The sequence below is a fragment of the Lissotriton helveticus genome, chromosome 12 (assembly GCF_964261635.1).
Source record: "Lissotriton helveticus chromosome 12, aLisHel1.1, whole genome shotgun sequence".
Classification (NCBI taxonomy): domain Eukaryota; kingdom Metazoa; phylum Chordata; class Amphibia; order Caudata; family Salamandridae; genus Lissotriton; species Lissotriton helveticus.
Window position 1 is genome coordinate 95,209,958 of NC_136073.1, and position 22,194 is coordinate 95,232,151.

Consider the following 22,194-nt stretch of genomic DNA (forward strand, 5'->3'; position numbering starts at 1 on the left):
AACCTTTAATGAGACTCACTGACAATTTCCTCCTCTGGTTAACCTCCTATCTATCAAACAGCCACCAGTCTGTCCACATAGGCAGGTCCAGATCCCAGAAGCCCCCAATCACCTGCGAAGTGCCATAGACATGCATCCTATCCACATCATTTTCAACTTCTACATATGACCCATTGGAAACCTGCACATCAACAACAACATTAACACTCACAAATATGCAGATAACTCACAACTCTATCGGAAAGTAACTTCTTCTTGCAACATTCAGTGGTTTAAGCACTTCCTGTACTTCATCCATAGCTAGGTGCCAATCATCCATCTGAAACTGAACCTTATCAAGACTGAGTGCCTCATATCCACAACCACAAGTAACAACTACTTCAAGCCTAGATCGACAACATTCGCCTCCACATACCTAATACCCAACAATGATAAGTAACGAGAATTTACACTCAGCACTAATCTTACCCCCAAGGAATGCACTGCTAAGATGGCCTAATGCCAGCTGTCTCTATTAAAGAAAGTTAAAATGTTCCTCCTGGAAAGTGGATTCAGAATGGTTACACAAATCTCCATGCTTTGCAACCTGGGTGTTGACACTGTTGTGTTCTGTGGCTTTCCAAATAACCCACCGGCCCACTGAAAGGCATCTGACATGTTATTGCGTTCTTCACCAAGGGCCTAAAGATCTTCACCAGCATTATCCTCACCATAATGGAGCCCCACTGGCTTCCGTAACCTGTCCAGGTCACCTACAAGACTACCTGCAGGATGTATGACATTACAACACATGCTTTTACATCGCATGCCTTTACAACGCGGTATTTACAATGAATACCTTTACAACGCATAGTGCTTTGGGGCGCTGGATAGTGAATAGTTTAATTTACTATTCCAACTCCAGTCCCCGTGGATAGTAGGGAAGGTGTTGGATAGTAAATTAAATATATTCCCTATCCTAGAGCGCCCCCCAGCGCAATGCGTTGTAATGATTTGCGTTGTAAAAGTTGTGTCGTAAAGGCACTGCGTGGTAAAAGTTGCGTTGTAAAGGTTGTTTACCCTACCTGCATCTTCTTGAAAAACATCATGTCCAGCACTTCCATCTATTTGGCTGATACGTTCACTATCTCTAGAGGCTTTAGCACACAAGCATCCCGGACAACATCATAATAGAGACAACAAAGTGCACAAAACTAAAATGAAGGATATCATGGATTCTCCATCTAGGCACTCAGGACAGCCCCAACCCTGCTCCAATTTAGTAGCAATATACATCTGCTTCCACAACTGACTCATTCTCCAATTGTTTGTTGATTGTACCATTGCCAATGACCTATTCAGCACTCAGCAATATTTTGGATGGTTTTCTACTATGCTAGATATAGTTAGGACCAACTTTCCATAGGAAGAGTGTTTTTGTTTTGTCAATAACTTTTGTTTCGTGAATCCTCATGAAATGTTCAAAACGAATGCGATGCTCACTTCAGTTGTTGAAAGTTTCGTGGTGATTTGTCAAGTGGGACAAAGAAAAAGGGAGGCCCAAACTAATTTTCCCATGTTAATTCCCATAGGAACTTTAAACACAGCTACAGCCCGACCTGCTGAAAGGAATGACACCAAATCTGACAGCAAGGTAGATATTGATCCAGGGAAGTACATTTTTCTGATTTGGTGTCAATACATTGAGGAGATGCATAGTTATTAACCCCTTGGGTGCTGCCGCGATTCTGCGCCTGTGCGGCAAAAACGCGAGTGGGCGGGTTTATGACGGCCCCCAGCCGTCATCAGCACACGAGCGCCGTAGTGCATGACAGATGGGGGCCGTCATCAGCATGCAAGAGGTTAAAAGAAATTCAAATATGTATATACAGGTATGCAAAGGCTCTGCAAACCCTCCTGATCTGGTGCTGAGATCCGATTGGCTGCACTTCAACAATTCTAACCAAGAAGTGTTGGCAACAATCTTGGGACTCGGCTTGATGTGAGTCCCACAAAAAAACATAAAAAAATAGAAGGGGGCAGGGTAGGACTACACTGACACCAAGATCTCTTGGTCTCCCAGACTTCTTTTCTAACAGGCCTCTGGTGGCAGGTTCTGGGGACATTACCATATATAAATATGTGGGGGATGCTGGCGCAGCACTCCCCACATCCTGGGTGCCACCACCACCCTGGGGACTACCACCTCCCCGGGGCAAATATTTAAAAACATTTGGAGGGCCTGTGTGTTTCCCACACAGCCCAAGGACCACCATCTCCCTGGTGCAAATGTTTAAGTAAATGCAGGGGGACCGCATGGCCTCTGCAGCCCCAGGTACCATGACGTCCCTAGGGCACTATCAAAATGCATATGCATGAAAGCCCTTTTGGCAAGCCCGTAACCCGGGAACCGCCACTTCCCTGAAACAAGTCACGTTAAATTAATGTGAGGTGCCAGCACAACCTCCCTGTAGCCCCTGGGACTGCCACCTCCCCAGGGCTGAAATAAATGAATGTAGGGGGTCCGTCACAGGTCCCTGCCTCAGGGAACTGCCACCTCCCCGGGCCAAAGTTTTACGATGGAGGGGTGCCACGGGCCCCCTTTGTGGAGCCATATATGGCCTTGGGCGCCGCCATGCCACGCCGCAGGGCAGGCTCCTGCTATGTCCTGGAGTTCCCACCCCCAGGACATGGCTGTTTGCTGTGGCTTGCTGGGATCTTTAACCGCTTCTGCCAAGACACAGCAAACACTTCAATTTCAGCAAGCGAGAGCAGTGAAAATTCTCTCACTTGCTGAAAGCAGAGCATTCCTCTATTTCCCTGCCCACTGTTAAGCAAGCAGGGAAACAAAGAAAGTGCTCTTAGACACAGGGAGCTGCATGTTTAGCAGCTCCCTGTGTCTGAAAGCAATGCCGTTTCCCGCAAGAGGTGGGAAGCCGGCAGCGACTGAGGGGGCTTCTGTATCCTCCTCAGTCCTAATAGAGACTGGTTGCCCTGGCACCCAGGATAAATATGGCCAGGCCCTGGGAAATGGGGTCCCTGGGGTCAAAATAGGCCAATGGAGAGGGTTTGAGCAGCCCCTCTCCCAAATTTGTAAATTGTTGGGCCATGGGGCTAAAATTGGCTTGGGGAGAAGGGCATTTCAGCCCCCACACCATTTTCAATCAATTTTTTAAAAAAAAGGCCAGGTCCCGGGGATGGGGTCCACTGGGGCCAAAATTGGCCCAAGTAGTGAGGCCGTGGGCCACCCTCCACTGTAAAAAAAAAGATGTCCGGCCCACAGGAAGTCACCAGAGGCCCGCCCCTTTCTCAACCACTCAGCAAAGGCGCCTCCTGGCTCACAACTATTAGGGGGATGAAGTCCCCTTGGCTGATGAGGGTCCTTGGGGGTCAACTACCCCTTCTGTTACCTCCAGTATGTCCCATACAGCAGGTTAACTGAGAGGCCATCGGAAGGCCGGCCTTCTTCCCTACTACTGTGCAAATGCACCTCTTGGCGCAGTACTGGTTGGGAGATTAAGTCCCCTTGTATGCCAAGGGTCCTTGGGGGTCAAGAACTCCTTCTGTTACCTCCAGTTAGTCCCACATAGCGGGATTGCTGAGAGGTCTTCGGAGGCCCAGTCCCCTTTCTTCACCACTCTTCAAACGTACCTCCTAGTACACTACTGGTTGGAGGATGAAGTCCCCTTGTATGCTGAGGGTCATTATGGGCAAACAACCCCTTGTGTTGCCTCCAGTAAGTCTCACACAGCAGGATGGTTGAGAGCTCATCAGATGCCCCACCCCACTTTTAACACCTTACTGCAAATGAGGCTCCTGCTCCACTACTGGTTGGGGGATAAAGTCCCTGTGTTTGCGGAGGGTCCTTGGTGGCCAAGAAGCCCTCCTGTTACCTTCAGTAAGTCCCACACACTGGGATTGCTGAGAACTGATTGGAGGCCCGTCCCCTTTCTCCAGCCCTCTGCAAACGCACCTAGTAGTTAAAAAAAAACTAGAAATTCACTTAGAAAACTAAAGGTTTAAAGATCATTATTCTCAAGCAGTAGTTTAAAAAAACCATAGAAATTCACTTAAAAAACTGAAGGTTATAGGCACGTTATAGTTAGGAAATAGAAGTATAAAAACTATCAAAAGTCACTGAAAAAAACTAAGGTTACAGGGACATAATTGTTAGGCTAAGATTTCACTCCTACAAAACCATTGAAATTCAGCAGTTATGGGAAACATGCAACATTACTTCAATTATGTAACTGCCAAGTGGCAGATATAACAGATATAATGAACTCTGGGCACAAAGCCTAAGACGTGGCTAAAAAAATCAAACCCTAAAGGCATTACCTATGCATAACATTGATATTACATTTAATCCTGTATGTGTAACACCTCATGTTCATACACTGCAAAAGAAAAATAAATACAAATAAAAAAAGTGAACAATCCCTGATAAGAATGCTCAGAATGGGCAATTTACAAAATATACGATTAAATACATCTTGAGCAGGACACACTGAGCAAGGGCATATGTACAACTTACTAAGGTTGTGAGGGATGCAACCCTGGATACCACTTCTGTTCAAATAAAGAAGATAGACAGGCAGACATGGAAGGGGAAATATCTCAAACTGGCATATCATGAAGACTTCTACATAGAACACATTAAATCAATGTGCTGATTTTAAAGAAAAGGATATATACAGTTAAAAAAACTCAGCCGATGTGCACATGTAGTTCCTCATCTTCTCTCTTTATTTAAATACTTTATATCAGTCAAAGACCTTAAAAGTAACACAAAAAATACATTACAGTACCAGTTTATCAAATACAAGGTAAAACTGGAACATTGTACAAGAGACTTTACAATTAGAATATTCAGAATCCATAACATTTATATTTAGACAAAAATCCCATGCATGATCAATCTAAAAAGTAAGCACACAACATAAAAATAATAAAAGCAGAATAAAAAGATATTATATTAATTTCTTAATTAGAAACTAAGAATAGTAAAACTTTATTTCGGTCAATATGACTATAAAATCATTTAAACAGGATCTAACATTTCATTTATATTAAAACAAATAAAAATATACAAACATTATGTGGCATTTTATGCTAAATACATAATGTAGCTTGTAGAAATCTATATTGCAATCAATCCTGAAATCACGATCTGTAATTAATTGCATGTGCAGTGCATAAGTTCAATTTACAATACCAGGCTAGTTTAACGCTCTTGCTCTATCTCTCGGATCGACTATTCAAAGGAAAACATGTGTGTTTGTATAAAGTGCTTGTATCAGTCAATGAGGGGATGATAGCATCATAACTGGTTACATTAAAGTGCTTGTGCAGTATATAATAAGCAATTTCCAATGCCTTATTTAATTGATGAAAAATTCATATATTAAAAAATTTACTTCAATCAAAGAGAAGGCTAAAAACATTGTTGGAGACGCTTATACATCAATTCTACTTCTTAATAATCCTGCTCACCGAAGTAAAGTACACCATGATAATAATCCATTATAATACTAAAATATACATACTATTCATATAAAATTCCTCCAGTTAAAAAAAGGATGTACACAAATGTAATCACCATCATTGGGAGATGTTTTTAGGAAAACTCTATGGGTACACCACATGGAAAACAAGAAGCCTGCCACTGAGAAAGCTATGAGGAGACTAGCATCATATTTCAGCACCCTGAAAGCCTCTGAACATTGCCTAGTTCCCAAATTTCTGCATATCTGCACCAGCCATCGTTTTCTTGCTTTCTTATAACCAGTACAGAAAAAGAACACGTGGTATTCAGATTCTTCTGCGCCATTGCAGGCCGGGAAACCAAATGTTTGAAGGCCCGCCCATTTATTCATAAAAATATGCAGTGGCAATACCCTGTGCCTAAATTGTAAATAGAGCTTCCTTGCGGCAGCCGGCTTGATGTCATTAAGTGCGGGCTCTAGTGTGTACTGCTCTTTAATTTCCATAAAGACTACAGTGAGTTTTCCCATTAAGTGGCTCCCCTGTAGCTGGGCCAGTTTATACTCCCAGTAGTAAATCTTTAACTCTTTCCTTGGGACTGTGGGACATGTAATTTCAGGATCATCCCGCAGATTACCCAGACCCATAAGTGTGAGGGTGTTCCTAACATAGGTAAGGCATGGTAGTCTCATTGCCCCAGGTAGATTTATCACCTCTCTTACTTCTTCTCTGTACTCAAGCAATTCTAGAGTAACCCACAAACATCTCCAGTATAAAAGTTGTATCAGAGAGACTTCCTCCTCTATAGACCTGACCCCCAGATCTAATCGTAGTGGATATGAGTGGGGTACTACGGGGGAGACCAAACAATTGTCTAACAAAGGAGTTTTCCTTTTGTGTTAGGCTATCAATGTGACCAAGGCCCCAAATTTCAGCTCCATATAGAGCAGCACCTCTAGCTTGGACCTATTATATTTCGACTACTGGGCCCACCAGTTTATGGCCAGAGTTTCGGAACACCTTGGACAGACACCCTGTTGTATGCACTAACTTCAGGCTGTTTTAGAATTGTTTTTGCCCCCCAGTCCATCTTTCAGTGATTGTGATGCCGAGATAATTAAAGACAGATACCCTCTCTAGGGGTCTACCGTCTAAACATGTGTTAAATCGGGTACTTTTGGCTGAGATACATACTATGAATTTAGTTTTTTGCAGATTCATCTCAAGCCCCCTTTCCTTACAGAAGGCATCACATTTGTTTAGGACCCTCTGTATACCCATTGGAGATTTTGATAGTAGCAAAGAAACATAAGAATGTTGTTAACAAAGGCTTAGCCTAAAGATTTTTTCTACTGTATATACTTTGGTTCATATTTCACTTGAGTTGTTTTTAGCCAGCACCTGCACCTTAGGAATATAGTTGGGTACAATACTAGGGTAATGGATATAACATGAGATCATTATCAAAACAGAAATGAGAAACAGTAAAAGCACAAGATGAAACCCATAGATGATTCATAACATGTTCAATTAAGAAAACTTGCAAACAATGTTATACGTACGTTTTGTTACCATGAGGTATTTATGATGTATATATCTGGCGAACACGAATAGCATAACACCCTTAGAGGACAAATGAAATAGGTACTTTATCGGGATTTTGCAACCCTGAACGACACTTGGGATACTTGCGGTACTTCACCAATTAGGAATGATATTGAGGAAGCTACTTTGACGGGTGTGGTGGATGTGAGAAAGAAGGTACAAAGCAAGTACGGGAGTGGCAATACTAAACGTGATCACAGGGGTTTATGTGTGGGAACGTGGGTTAGAATCAAGAAACTAGGGACATGTTCCCAAAGGGGTTTCATGAAATTAGTAATTAAGGTATCTCAAAGCTCTGTTCCCACCAGTGATGGCAAGGTGTGGAATAAAGACAGAAATATATCCTCTCTACATTAATCTTTTATATTACTGTTTGTCCAAATGATGTGACATCACACATCTGGAATTAGATCTTTATGTCTTTACAAAAAGGAAGACCGATCAGTATCACAGGCCTTTAATCAATGGACTGTAAACTTTACATCTACCTCTAGTGTTACATGTGAACTTGCATTTTTTGCACATTTACCAATATGAATAACCATTTGTTATGAAAGCACAGGGTTTCACTGCATTTCAGACTTGAGGTACTTGACCATCCCCTTCTATCTAGCTCTTCCATTATATTTGCACTTGCATTGTTTTGCACTTTCTTCAAATTTAACCCTGGCATATTAACAATTGTATGAAATGAAAGCACAGGGTTCTAGTGTAATTTATACTTAAGGTACTTTACCATTCTCATACTGTTAATCATGATCACATGTCAAACCTTTAATGAAAATACAGTGTTTTATTTTAATCACTACCTAGTGTATCTGACCATTCCAATACTGTCCCTTTGTTTGATACCAAATGCTTGTCTTTGAAACTCGAGAATCGCTGATAGAATGTGATCATAAGATACTGTTCCTTTAAAATGACCTTTTAACTTGGGATGGTTTTTTTTGTAAATGAGGACAGGTCAAACCAACCTCTTTATAATCACCCTGCGCTTGTAATCATGTGACCCGGACGAAGGCCTCTGGCCGAAACGTGCAGGTCATTTGTTTGTTCTCTGATGCACCTTGCACTTTGCACGTTTGAAAATGGAATATAATGGAGAAAATAACAGAAGAAAAATAAAATAATGATCGCTTAAACAACTACGACTTGCCTTGGATTTGCTTGTGTTAGTGCTACCTTTCTAAGCCCCTCTGGGATTTTGGTGAAAACGAATCGAGGGGAGACAAAGGAAATCCCTTCTCCATAAAAGTATATATATATTCACTGAAAAAAACATAGGTTTCAGGGACATTATAGTTAGCTGGACATTTCACTCGTACAAAACCATAAAAATTCCCCCGTTATAGTCAGTAAAGTTAACTATAACTTGCATCCCCGCAATGCACTGCTGATGACGTCACATATTACTTCACTCATGACATGGTCAGTGACATCACTGATGATATCACTGATGACATCTCAAATGACATCACTGATGACATCATCCAGTGACTGTGTGTTTCTGTAAAGTTTAAATATGTTTTATATATACAGGGAAAGTGTCTGAATGGATGATTAAGTAGGTGCGTGACTGACTCTATAAGTGAGTGATTAAACGTATCTTACTGAATGCATGGGATAGTGAGTAAACTGTATGAATGTCTGTATCTGTCTGTCTGTTGGTGTGTAAGCGGATGCATGGGTTTGTGAATAGCTACATGAGTGTCTATATGGGTTATTGATTCTTTGAATATCTGTATGGGGTGCCTGAGTGTTTGTGTGGGTGGAGTGTGTGTGACTCTGCATAGATGTGTGAGTGGGTGATTCACTGGGTGCATGGTTTCAAGAGGGCATTTGTGATGGACAGTATGAGTGGGTGACTGTGTGTATGGGTGTGTTTGTGAGTGAATGTATATCTCAGTGGTACATGTGTGAGTAAGTACATATTTAAAAGGCTGTATATAAGTGGGTTTTTAGTATATAAAGGGGAGTAAGTGAGAGTGTGTGATTTTGAGAGTGGCTGTATGGATGAGTGTGTGCTTGTATCAGTGATTGTATAAGAGCGTAAGAATGTACTAGTATTTGTTTGAGTAATTGAGCTGGTGTGTGTATAACTGTATAGGTGAGTAAATGACAGTGTGATTAATTATTTGCATGACTGACTAGGTGTGTGAGTACCTCTATGGATGAGTGGCAGCGTGTGAGTGGCTATATAGGTGTATGAGTGCATATGACAGTCCTGTACTGAGTGAACATAAGTATGAGTGACTGTACGGGTGAGTGAGTGGATGTGTGTGTAAACCTAAGAATCAGTGAGTGGGCATGTAGTTATTGGTGTTGGAGTGTGTATGGTTTTGAGAATGGCAGTCTGTAATTTAGAGTGGGCGTATCAAAGGTTATATTAGGGTGTGAGAAGATGCATCAAATTATCACATAGATGATGTCATCAGTGATGCCATCAGTGATATCCTTTGAGATGTCATCAATGATGTCACTGACCATGTCATGAGTGATGTAATATGTGACATCATCAGCAGTGCATTGTGGGGGCGCGAGTTATAGTTAACTGAATTAACTATAAGAATTTCTATGGTTTTGTACGAGTGAAATGTCCAGCTAACTATACCGTCCCTGGGCGTGGCCAATAGCATGGCCGACAGGACGTGAGCTCCTCCAGCTCCGTCCCGAAGACCAACGAAATCCTGTCCAAAATCCTGCCCGGGCTGTCCCGCTTTCCGCGACCTGTGTTGGAACCCGCCCTAACCTGCCTGAGGCCATTGCACCGGAGAAGCGGTCCCGGAATCCCTTGTGGTCAGGGGCGAAAATACTGCCGGGGGTGGCACCGGCGTCCTGGTTTACGTGATGCCGCGGACTGGGCCTGTGGGGAGACGCCGGACTGCGGGCGCTCCGCTTGCTGCTATCGGGTTGGCCGAGCCCCTGGCGGGTCCCGGCGTCCTATCTGAGCCCCCCGGAGGTGAATTGGAGCGGCGGAGAGTAGCGGCTCTGCTCCCTGGGGCCGGAGTGCAGGGAACGACGAGGTGGAGGCGCCGGCCATTTTGGCTGTGCTCCCGAGGCGGAGCTCTACCCCTGAGGCTGCTGCAGACGAGGATTGCCCGGAGCACCACCAGAGAGCCTACAATCGGTGGCGGAGGGCGTGAGTACTGCTGCCCTGAGATTTACCGGTGCCTCCGGTTGGAGTGGGGGTCCCGTTTGCCCGGTGCCCGGCCTGGCCTGACCCTCCTATGGTGACCCGAAGCAACTGAGCGCCTGCTTCCACCGGCCCCCCCTGATTTGGATCCGTCTTCCTCTACCATACTACCTTTGGGGGGGGCACAGACACTGGTGATCTTCTACCTGCGGTGGTCCCTAGCCCCCTCCCCCACGCGGACGCCATTTGGACTATTCCTAGGAGAGGCGGTGGAGTAGGGTGGCGGGGTGCACCTGTCCCTCGGCCTGGCCTGCGACTGTGGACCCCTTCTGGGGGAGGGCGACCCCTGTGGCTTCCTGACACCCGGCTGCTGGCTGGAGGTGGGAGTGATTGCGAAACGAGTGGCTGTAACCGCCCTGCCGCCTGTCCTGCTCCTTGCTTCCTCGAGGCGTTCCCGAGCCTTGGACTCCTCTGCACTACCGGGGTTGCGGGGAGTTGGCTTCCTCCTGCCCTGCTTCCTCTTAGAAGCCGCCTGCACCGCGTTGCCTGTGAGCCCGGCGGTGGCTTCATACCTCCTATAGCGCTTGTTCCGGATTTGATTGGGCGGTTCCTGCCGAGCCCCTGGGGTCGAAAATAGATGCCTTGGAACTTATTGCTTGGTGCTGCAATCTTCGGCATGGCGGCCCGTTCAGGCCGTTCCTCGAAGGCCTCCCAGCCGAACACGATCGTGCAGTATACCACCCCGCGCCTCCCGCCGCAGAGGATCACACGTCAGTCGGGGGCTGAAGATGGCGGAGAGGGGGCTGCGGAGCCGTCCAGGGCTGAAATCCTCAAAGCCATTCAGGGATCCCACTCTGCTCTGGAGCGTCAGATAGAGACGGTCTCTATCGATGTCAACTTGCTGCGGACGAACCTTCGCAAAGTGGCAGATAAGGTGTCGGACGCGGAGGGCAACATCACTCAGTTACAGGGAGAGGTTGCTTCTTTACAGAAGTCGCTTGCCCAACTTACCTCTACTACCTGTGCATTAGAACGGCGAGCTGAAGACGCGGAAGGGAGGGCGTGCCGGAGTAATATCAGAGTCCTTGGGATTCCGGAGCGACTGGAGGCTGGGAACCCTGAGCGCTTCCTGGAAACATGGATCCGTGAACACCTGTGCCCGAATGGACTGTCCAGTGTCTTCGTAGTGGAGCGAGCGCATCGGGCCCTAGTGCCCCCTCCAGAGCCGGGTGAGTCTCCCAGAGCCCTCATCGCGAAGATCCTTAATTATAAAGACCGTGACTGCATCCTTAAGGCTGCTAGGGAGTCGGAGTCCCTCATGATTGAGAACAGTCGAATATCGATCTATCCTGACTATACCCAACAAGTGCAGGAGCAGAGAAAATCCTACTTGGGGGTTAAACAAAAGCTACGTGAGATGCAGCTTCAGTATATGCTTTTATACCCTGCCAAGCTTAAAGTACTGTCTCAAGGCCGCGCGCACTTTTTTGAGACGCCAGCGGAGGTCTGGGAATGGCTGGAAATCAGAGGAGACGATTTGCCCCCAGGTGAACGAGGGGGCCCGCGAGAGACCTGGGGGACCATGCCACAGAGGAGACGCCGTGGTAGGAGAGGGTGACGATCTAGGTCCCGGGGTTCTCCTGAATCTAGACCCACGGTGGGGGCGGATGGAGCTATCCATATGGAATCCTCGCAGGTGAGGGCAGATTCGGAGTTACCCGAGGCACCCGCTCCTGGCGATGTCTTGGTACCGGACACCTTGCAAGAATTGTCCCTGGGAACGGACTCTGAGGCTCCAATGGTCCCGGAGACGGCCCTAACTGCATCGAGGTTGGAATAACTTTTCCCTTCTATTGGTTTGGCCTCCCCTGTTCATTCGCTTTGCCCTTAAAGTACCTCTGTGTACGACTGTCCTTTGACTGGGTGCCATCGGCTGACGTTGTGCTGGGTTCCCGATCCCCGTGCTGGTTACTGGAACTTTCCTGATCGTTGGACCATGCTATATGACTGACGCCCTCTTGTTTTGGGGAGGGGGGGTGGGGTGTGGGGACTGGGCTGTTGGTCTGAGTGTTGTCGTACCCCCACTGCTGGCAGTATTGAGAAGACATGCCTGGGTATTTCTTTCTTGGGTTTGTTGGGTCTTTCGGGGAGCTGGGAGGAAGGGTGGGGGGGGTTGACTTGGTGTGTGTGAGTGTGGGTTGATTGGGCTGTATGGGGTGGCTGTGCACGTCCTGGCACTGGCGGGGGAAGGGCGGGGTGGCGTTGTTCTGTGTTGCTATCCTATTGCTCGTGGGTGGGGGTGGGAGAGGGGATTGTGCAAACGTTTTGTGTTTTGGGGATGTTGGGGGGTGGGGCGGGGTTCACGACCGAAGTTGCAATGGCATCATGTACACACTGATTCAGACTTATGGGGGGCTTAATTTTTGGGCTACACCTCCGGATTTACACGTAGTGGGGTTCGGGGGGGTCAGGTTTGCGTTGTATCTAAGATATAGCCCGGTTGGGCGTACTCCTATGCCATGGGTTTCAGGTCCTCACTTTCTTAAACGCCATGGGGTCTCAGTGGCATGCTTGCAGGAGACCCATCTAGACGATGAAGGCGCACAGCGATTGTCTAGGAAATGTAGAGGCCAGTTCTTTCATTCCTCTTTCTCTACGTACGCTAGGGGGGTCCTTATCTGGGTGGCCCCGGGGATTCCGTGTGCTGTACAATATATAGATGCGGATGTAGAAGGCAGGTATTTATTAGTGAGGCTTAGACTGGACGACAAGGAATTCCTGCTTCTTAACACATATGCCCCAAATACTGATGACCCGACCTTTTTCTCTCAGATTCAGGATCTTCTGGTTCCAAGTTTGGATGCGCCCCTCCTCTGGTTTGGGGATTTCAATTGCATACTGAACCACGAGCTGGACCGTCATCCGCCTAGGGCGGGCACCAAGCCCCGTATGACAGCGCGTCTGCGGGAAGTGATGCACAATCTTGGGGCGCGCGACGTGTGGCGAACCTGCCACCCCACCCAGAGGATCTCTGCGTGCTACACTCCGACCCACGGTACGCATAGTAGACTAGACCGCATACTCGCGGCGAACTTAACCACCTCCCTTACCTTGTCGGTTACTCATCAGGCTCGATACTTGTCGGATCACGCTCCGGTGACGTGTGTGGCGCAGTGGCCTGATCTTGCCGCGCGTCCGCGTACGTGGAGGTTGCCGGTTGACTTGCTACAGGATCCAGTGGCTAGGGAGCATGTAGCGGAGTCACTGTCGGGTTATTTGGACCTCAACTGGGGGGGGATGACTTACCCTACTCCACCAAATGGGAGGCATTGAAGGCGGTGGTACGTGGCGCATGTATGGGCCTCTCCTATGGGGTCCAGAAACAATTGTTGTCCGAATTGCATGATGCGGAACTGGCGCTTCAACGCGCCCAGTCCTGTGCTAATCCTGATGAACTGGGGCGTCGGATGGAAAGGGAGGCCTCGGTGTCGATCCATGACATACTTACACGACTTGACAAATTTACGCTGGGCCAGTACAGGCGACGCCTCCATAGGGAAGGGGATAAGTCCGGCCGCTTGTTGGCCTGCATTCTGCGGCGAGAATTTGCACCTGAGAGGATCGTTGCCTTACGGAACTCCGCTGGCACTGTGGTCCACTCTGAAGCGGAGGTTCTTGAAGTTCTCCGTGACCATTTAAAGACTGTATATGAGGCTGACCCATTGATATCGGAGGAGGTCGGTCAGTCGTATCTTGAGGGCCTCCAACTCCAGACGTTGTCGGAGGCTGGGGCGAAGGAACTCGACGCAAATCTGACACTAGGTGAGATTACTGCGGCGATCGCTGCCCTCCCCTGTTCCAAGACCCCTGGGAGTGATGGCTATCCGGCTGAGTTCTATCAGTCCTTTGGGAATGTCCTGGCCCCCCTCCTCTTGCAGGTCTACAATGAGGCTCTGCACACTGGCACCCTCCCACCTACCATGACTCAGGGAGAAGTGTGCATGATCCTGAAGCCTGGCGGTGACAACACTGATCCCGCGGCATATCGTCCTATCACGTTGCTAAATACAGATGCGAAAATCCTCACTAAGTTACTGGCCACGCGCCTTGCTCCACTCATGACACGCCTAGTCCACCCTGACCAGTGTGGATTCATCCTGGGTCGTAACACGGCGATGAATTTGCGTCGTCTCAATTATATACTGCACGAGGTACAGGGACGGGAGGGTCCTCACGTGTTGGTCGCCATTGATCTGGCTAAGGCATTTGATATGGTGCACTGGGGGTATCTGTTACAGGTACTCCAGAAAATGGTGTTCGGACCTCGATTTCGAGACTGGATCCGGGCGCTCTATAAGGCGCCACGCTCCAGGGTACGGCTTGGGTCGGCCTTCTCAGCGGAGTGGTCACTGGGGAGAGGCAACCGACAGGGTTGCTCTCTCTCCCCTCTCCTATTTGCTCTTGCAATTGAGCCCCTTGCCGTTTCCGCTCGCATTGACCTGCGGGCTTGGGGTATCGTGGTGCATGATGCTACCAATGTGGTCTCCCTCTATGCGGATGATGCGCTTTTTTATTTGACCTCCCCGGCTGAGGCCCTTTCCGAACTATTACGACTCTTGGATCAATTTGGCGCAGCCTCTGGGTTGCGTAAAAATATTACCAAATCCCTAGTCTTCCCGCTAACGGATGCTGTCCCAGATATGGGCGCGGAACTTCAGCATTTGGGACTCCGGTACGAGCGCACGGTTTTCCGGTACTTGGGCATCCAGGTGGCCACGTCAACGGAGACCCTGCTGACTTATAACGTCGACAGAATACTCACAGCCCTCCGCAAATGTATTACTTTTTGGAACACGCTCCCCCTTTCTCTCATGGGGCGATTGGCAATTGCCAAAATGGTGATGCTCCCTAGGGTCTTATATGTTCTGCAGAACTCCCTATGTCCGTTACCTCCCCGAGTGTTCCGCACATTGAACTCTCTCCTCACCTCACTCCTTTGGGCGGGTGGACGCAGCAGGGTCGCCCTGCGCACAGTCACGAGATGTTGGGACGAAGGTGGCCTCGAATCCCCGAGGTTCGACTTATACTATTACGCAGCGCAGCTTCTTCCTGCCGCCAGATGGTTCGCTGCAGGAGAGAATTGGGAGCTGTCACTGCTGGCTGGTGCAGCAACTGATACGACTCTGCAAGAGGCACTGATGCACGGGCGCGGAGCCGACACCACTTTACCCTTCGTGGTGCGTCATACGGCTAATATTTGGCAGTGATTTGTTGAAAGGGTGCTGCTGCGAGCACCGTTCCACAGAGAGCTCCCAGTTTGGTCCCTGGCCCCGATACTCCGTTTGGAGGAAACCATGTCCTTCCGGGAGTGGCGGTCTGGTGGTTGTATGACTCTCGCAGACCTCTACCCGAACGACTCCTTTGTGACCTTTGTGGGTGCCTGGGAGTCATTTGGACTCACTGACGGACAATACCTTAATTACGGTAGCCTTCAAGAGGTGGCCAGGATAACGTGGCCCCAATTCCCGGAAGCACCTCCGCTCACCAATACCCTTGACGTCATCATGTCCTGTGGGAGAGGTAAACGCCTGATTTCCCTCCTCTACTCCGCTATGCGCCGGGATTCGACTCCCCCGTTAGCCCCGGCATGGGGGGCGTGGGAGGCAGATCTGGGGGTGGTGTTAGAGCCAGCACAGAGGACGCGGATTGGTCTATTGACCCATAAGGTCTCCTGTAATGCTCGATTTAAACTTATCCACTTTAATTTTGTCCATCGCACGTACATGACACCGGTTTCCCTCCATCGTATATCGGCGGATAGAAACCACAATTGTCCTAGATGTGGAATGGGGAGGGCGGGCTTCCTGCATTTGGCATGGGAGTGTCCTCTTGTTCAGGATTTTTAGCGACAGGTGGTGCGGTACGTCGTTCGGGCTACGCACCTCAGGCTTTTGCTGGACCCACTCCAATGTCTCCTTGCATTGGTGCCCAGGCCCAAAAACAAGAAACTATCGTATAAGTTCCTGCAACTCCTACTAGTCTTAGCGAGGAGACGAGTGGCTATCACTTGGATGGGTCAGAGGGTGCCTGAAATTTTTATGTGGTTGAGGGATGCGAGAGAGTGGGCCCTGGCGGAGGAGACTCATATGCAGCGAACCCGCAAGGACGACAAGTTGCAAGATGATTTGCTTGCCTGGAGGACGCTGTGTATGGAGGGACTGGCGGAGGATGACTCTGATGCCACCAGTGCTGAGTTGTTTTCTTCTGAGGCCTCGGACTCTGACTGTGGAGGGGAGGGTGCTGGAGAGGAGGGCTGTGAGACGGTGTAGGTGTCCCATGTTGCCACGTAAAGAGCCCTTGCTATGTATGCATGTATATTGATCTGATTCCCATAGGTATATACCACCGTCAATTGCTTGGACCATACCTGGCCCTCACACAAATGTCCTACTCTATTGAATTAGTACTAGCGATGCCATTCGAGGGGTTAATAGTTGTTATTGAACTGTTTGGTGTTATAATTATGTGTAAGGACAATAATTGCGAAGCCACTGCTGGGGCAGCTGTGTGCGTTACAAATGTATGTAACATAACATAACATAACTGCTGGGTTTCATATCTTCGGAGCACGACCGAAAAAGTCCCTGCTTATGACCATGATCTGATCCGACGCCGCCCAGCCTCCGGGATGTGGGCCATATATGGCTGTGTAGTGCCGTTGGTATTGCATACTATTATTGATCGTATATTGCCGGTGCCAATGCCGTTATGCTCTGTGCTTTTCTTTTCTATGACTTCGCTATAATAAAAATATGTTTTTAAAAAAAAAACTATACCGTCCCTGAAAAGTATGGTTTTTTCAGTGAATTTCTAAATGCTAATTTCTAACTATAACGTACCTGAAACCTATGGTTTTTTAAATGAATTTCAAAGGTTTTTTAAATGCTAGTTTCTGACTATGTCTACAGAGGTAGGACATGTGAAGAAAGAAGAAAAAATGCACAGAAAGAAGCAAAGGAAATGCAGAAAGAAGCAACAGAAGTCCACAAAGATGAATAATAGGGTAGATAGAAGCAAGATATGTGCAGAAAGAACCAACAGAGGAGCAGAAAGAGGCCTTTTTTGCAAAATCATCCAATGCCCACAATTGTTTCAGACGGGTACTGGTGGTAACTAACTCTGACTAACCAGGCCTAGAGGCAGTGCTATGCTAAAAGACACTTAGAATACAGTGAAAACACCTACATACACTAGGGAACACTACATGTTGGGGTACCCCTGTAATTAGCATGACCTCCTCTGTAAGGCCCTAGTACATAATAGGGCAGGGGCATTAAAACTACCTCTAAGTCAGAGGTGCAGAAATATGCTTCTTTAACTAGTAGTCACGTTTGCAGAGTGGTGGAGAAAGGGTGCTGGGTGTCCAACCAACGCTCAGGAATCCCGCTGCGTAGGATTTACAGGAGGTATCAGGAGGGATTCTTGGCCCCCAAACTCCCTCAGGACTAAATTGGACTTCATCCCCCATCCCGTAGTGTGCCACTAGGCACGTTTGCAGAGTGGTAGAGAAAGGGGTCCATGGCCTTCGAAGACGTCTTAGCAATCCCACTGTGTGGGACTTACTGGAGGTAACAAGAGGGGTAGATGCCCCCCAAGGACACCCTTTGGGGCCAACTTCCCAAACTATTACCTCGAGTCAGTCTCACAAAGCAGCATTGGTAAGTACTCGTACCAGGCCATGCCCCCTTTGCCCACCACTCTACAAACGCACTCCCTGGGTCGCTCTTGGATGGGGAGTGAAGTCCCCTTCACTGCTGGGGGTCCTTTAGGGGCCAACTAGCCTACCTTTTACCTCCAGTAAGCCCTACGCAGTGGGATTGGTGAGAGGTAGACAAAGGCCGTGCCCCCTTTCTCCACCACTCTGCAAACGCGCCCCCTGGCACATTGTAAGTTGGGGGATTAAGTCCCCTTGAATCCTGAGGGTCCCTGGGGTCCAACTAGCCCACCAGGTACCTCCAGTAAGCACCACACAGCTGTGTTGCGGAGAGGTGTAAAAAGGGGCATGGCCTGGCCCACCACAGGGCGTGTTTGCTCACATGTCGCCTCAGGCCCCACCCCGTCCCTTCACCACTGTGCAAACACGACCCGTGGCGCATTTTAAGTTGGGAGATTATGTCCCCTTGAATCCTTAGGGTCCCTGGGGTCCAACTAGCCTACTAGGTACCTCCAGAAAGCACCACAGAACAGCATTGCAGAGAGGTTTAAAAAGGGGCGTGGCCTGCACCACCTCTCTGCAACGTAGCCCTGTGGCGCTTACTGGAGGTACCTGATGGGCTAGTTGGACCCCAGGGATCCCCAGTATTGAATGGGAATTGATTTCCCAACAATAAACGCACCACAGGACGCATTTGCAGTGTTGCTGGGAGGAGGCGGGGCCTCCGGTACAATAGCGTCTTTTTTTTAAGAAAGGGCGTTGTGTGGCCCCCCTTCCTTACCTATTTTATGGGCCTTGGGGACCCCATCCCCCAGTGCCTGACCCCTATTTTGTTTTTAAATGGAAGGGGGCCCCGTCACCCCCCTCCCGAGGCCATATTCGGCCCCAGGAACCCCATCCTCGGGGCATGGGCAGTTTTTTTTATTATAATTTCTTTGGAGGGGGGCTGCGTGGCCCCCTCCTCAGGCCATTTATGGTCCTGGGGACCCAATGCCCCCACAGTCCCTGTCGGCTGCTCGCCTCCATGCTTTTTTGGGCCCTGGTGGTCCTTGTGGGACCCCCAGAGCAGGCCTAGGGGGTCAGGGTGTTTCTACCCTGTCCCCTTTTCTTTTTTCTGGGTTTCTTTTTCTGTTTTCCTGTGCCTCGGTTACCGAGGCACAACATGGCTGCCACAAAGCAGCCATCACAAGTGGAGTGTTGACAGCCAATTAGAATCAAGCTCGTGAGCGGGTGGGTGCGCGGATCCTCAGTGCCACTAAATACGGAAACTTATATTTTTTGATTTTCTCAGCAACTACTGAATGGATTTACACCATTTAAAAAAAAGGATGCTTTCTGAAGTGAGCACTACCTTTTTAGCCACATTTGGTGTAATTCCGTTCAGCAGTTCCAGCTGTAGCCGTGTCTAAAGATTCCTATGGGAAATGCATTTTTTACCTCTATTTTTTGAGTTTCCCAGCAACTCCTAAATGGATTTACACCATTTAAAAAAAGGGCACTTTCTGAACCAAGCACTACCTTTTTGCCAAATTTGGTGTACTTCCATTCAGCAGTTTGGGCTGTAGTCATGTCTAAATTTTACTATGGGAAATAACATGGAGAAAACACGTTTCGGAACCCCCCTTTTTTCTCCGCCCCGCTTGGCGAATCACCCTGAAACTTCCAAGATTGGAGCTGACCGGAGCAAGCCATAAGTCTTAAGGATTTCGTGAAGATTCGTCAACCGGTGCTAAAGTTATTGGGAAAACTAAAATGCTTTTTTAATAGAAACAAGGTCCTAACTATAACTACCTACTGGCGACTGGTAGGTAATATCTATATATCTATAAAAATTGTGTGCAAGTCAGTTTAGGGGCTGTCTGGAAAATGTTGGGGTTATTCATCAAGCGGGGGCCAAGAAAAGGGGGATCCATGCAATATCTCATTGGAATTTTAGACAAGACTGCAGCCCGAACCGCTGAACAGAATTACAGCCAAATTTGGCAGACAGCTAGATCTTGGTCCAAAAGAGTACCTTTGTCATTTGGTGTACATCTGCTTAGTAGTATTAGAGTTAATAAAGAAAAAAGATGTATGTATATCTAGAGATGCGGATGCACCATGGAGAATCTGCTAATCCAAGCACCAACAGCAATGCCGTGATTGGCTGATTGCAACTTGTGAAAAAAAGTTGTTGCTGCCATTTTGTGAATTGGGACATGGTTCCTATAAAGTAAGCGAGCTGAAGAGGATCTGGGGACACTCCCCAGGAAATATGGGGAGGTTAGAGATCTTCACAAAGAAGGGCCTTTTTTTAAAATGAATTACATTGTGCATAATGCAAAGAGTTATGAACTGCACTCAATGTTCTACTGGTATTCGGTGGATATCTCTCAAAGCCTTGGAGGCCGATTGAAGTTTGGGAATGTTCATCAGGAATCAGGTGGCAGCATTTGTGCCTGGTCTACAACCTCTTGATAATATAGCAGGGTGAACCAAGAAACAGGCCATTGCCATAGTGAAGACGAGATAGAACAAGGGCCTGAATAATAACTCTTCTCACAGTGAAGGGAAGAAGGCTGAGAACCTTTCTCAGCAATTTCAGGGTACAGTAACAGCTACTGGGAAGTTTTTTGGCTTGCTGGTCCATAGTGCAAGTGACATCAACCAATATCCAAAGACTCTCAAGCGACCATGCACACTTATTTACGGTGCTGAGGTACACAGCTGATGTTTGTTCTCTAAGGGCTAACTAGTCGTTTTTCTTTGGGAGTATGAGTTATACCAGGGACTTTCATGCATTCTGTCTCTGAGTGCATTTCTCACTTACTCTTTCTTGAAAAACTCTGAAATCACTCTGGTAAATCACAATTATTACCAGTGTGGGAAGCCTACTCTAGCAGATAATCTCTGCCTCTGCATTGGGTACCTAGTGTGCACATCCTTTGGAGCAACATGTGGCTGAAAGCAACAAACTGTTTTTCACGACCTCAGTGCATGACTGAACAGTAGGTTCAATGGTCACAAGGTTTGGTATGTTCTTGGCCCAGAGCTCAGCGTGCAGGACAGAAGGTTATGAGGACTCCCATCTGGGGTTAGAAGGACTAAGTGAACAGTGGGTTCTAAGGTAGCAGTTGTTATTTTTGAAGGAGGCTTGTGCTGGCATGTTGTTCACAGGAGCCATTGTGCATGTACATAGATATATCTCCACCCATTGGAGTTTGAAGCATCGAGCCAAGGGCCTTGTCTATTTCTGAAGTCACAAGAATGAATTATGGTGGGTTCTGATTTCACCTGGAGCTGATGTCGATTGTTGACTTTGGCGACACCCACGTTTGTTAAAAAGTGCTAATGGGATGTACACATTGGATTCTGGGGCCACTAGGACTGCACTAGGCTACATATGATTTGTTGAGTCACAGTGTCAGGAGACAAGGTGTAGCCAAAGGCTCATCTAGGAGCCTAACTCTAAAATCCCTGGGTACAAGTTCATGGCTTATTGAGATTTAGTGAAGAGCATCTTATTAAGCTGCAGGGACTGTGTGAAGTGACCAACATCCTCTCCCTGTAGACAGATAACCCCACTGTGCAATCATAAAACATTAATGGTTCTGAGAACAATGGGACTGCATTCAGAAGCATGCACTGTGCAGACATCTTATTGTTCAGTGTCAACCCTGTGCAAAGCAAGATCTGTGGCAATGGGAACTGGGAACACAGCCTGATCTCTGACACAACTGGTAAGCATGTGTGCCCTAGGTTTTGATGTGTCTAGGACTGAGAAGAGGGCAGATTCTGGCATCACAGGACATGAACACATTTCATTGTCTGCTTTCAAGGTGCACTGAGCACAGCTGAAGGCCATGCACATTTGATTTTGTGGTCACTGGAGCTAAATAGTGGCCAATTGCACAGTGCTGAAGCTGGTGTGCAGTGCGTTCCATAGCCTCTCCGATAAGGTACAGAGCTCTAAGGAAAGTCTGAGAGACTGGCGTGCAAAGGTGAGTACAACTTGTAACAAGAGATTGGTGCATATGATTTAGTGCTACAAAAAGGGTGTGGGCATTGAAATATTGTGCTGAGACATTAGGGCTTAATTATGAGCAGGTATGCATCGTGTTTGCACCACGCAACATGGTACATTTGTGACACAAACTTGAAGAAAGATTTACGAAGCCACAGTGTTCTTGAGTGGCTTCATACATCTGGAGGGGAAATATCCTTTACAACGCAACTTTTACCACGCAGTGCCTTTACGACGCAACTTTTACAATGCAAACCATTACAACGCATTGCGCTG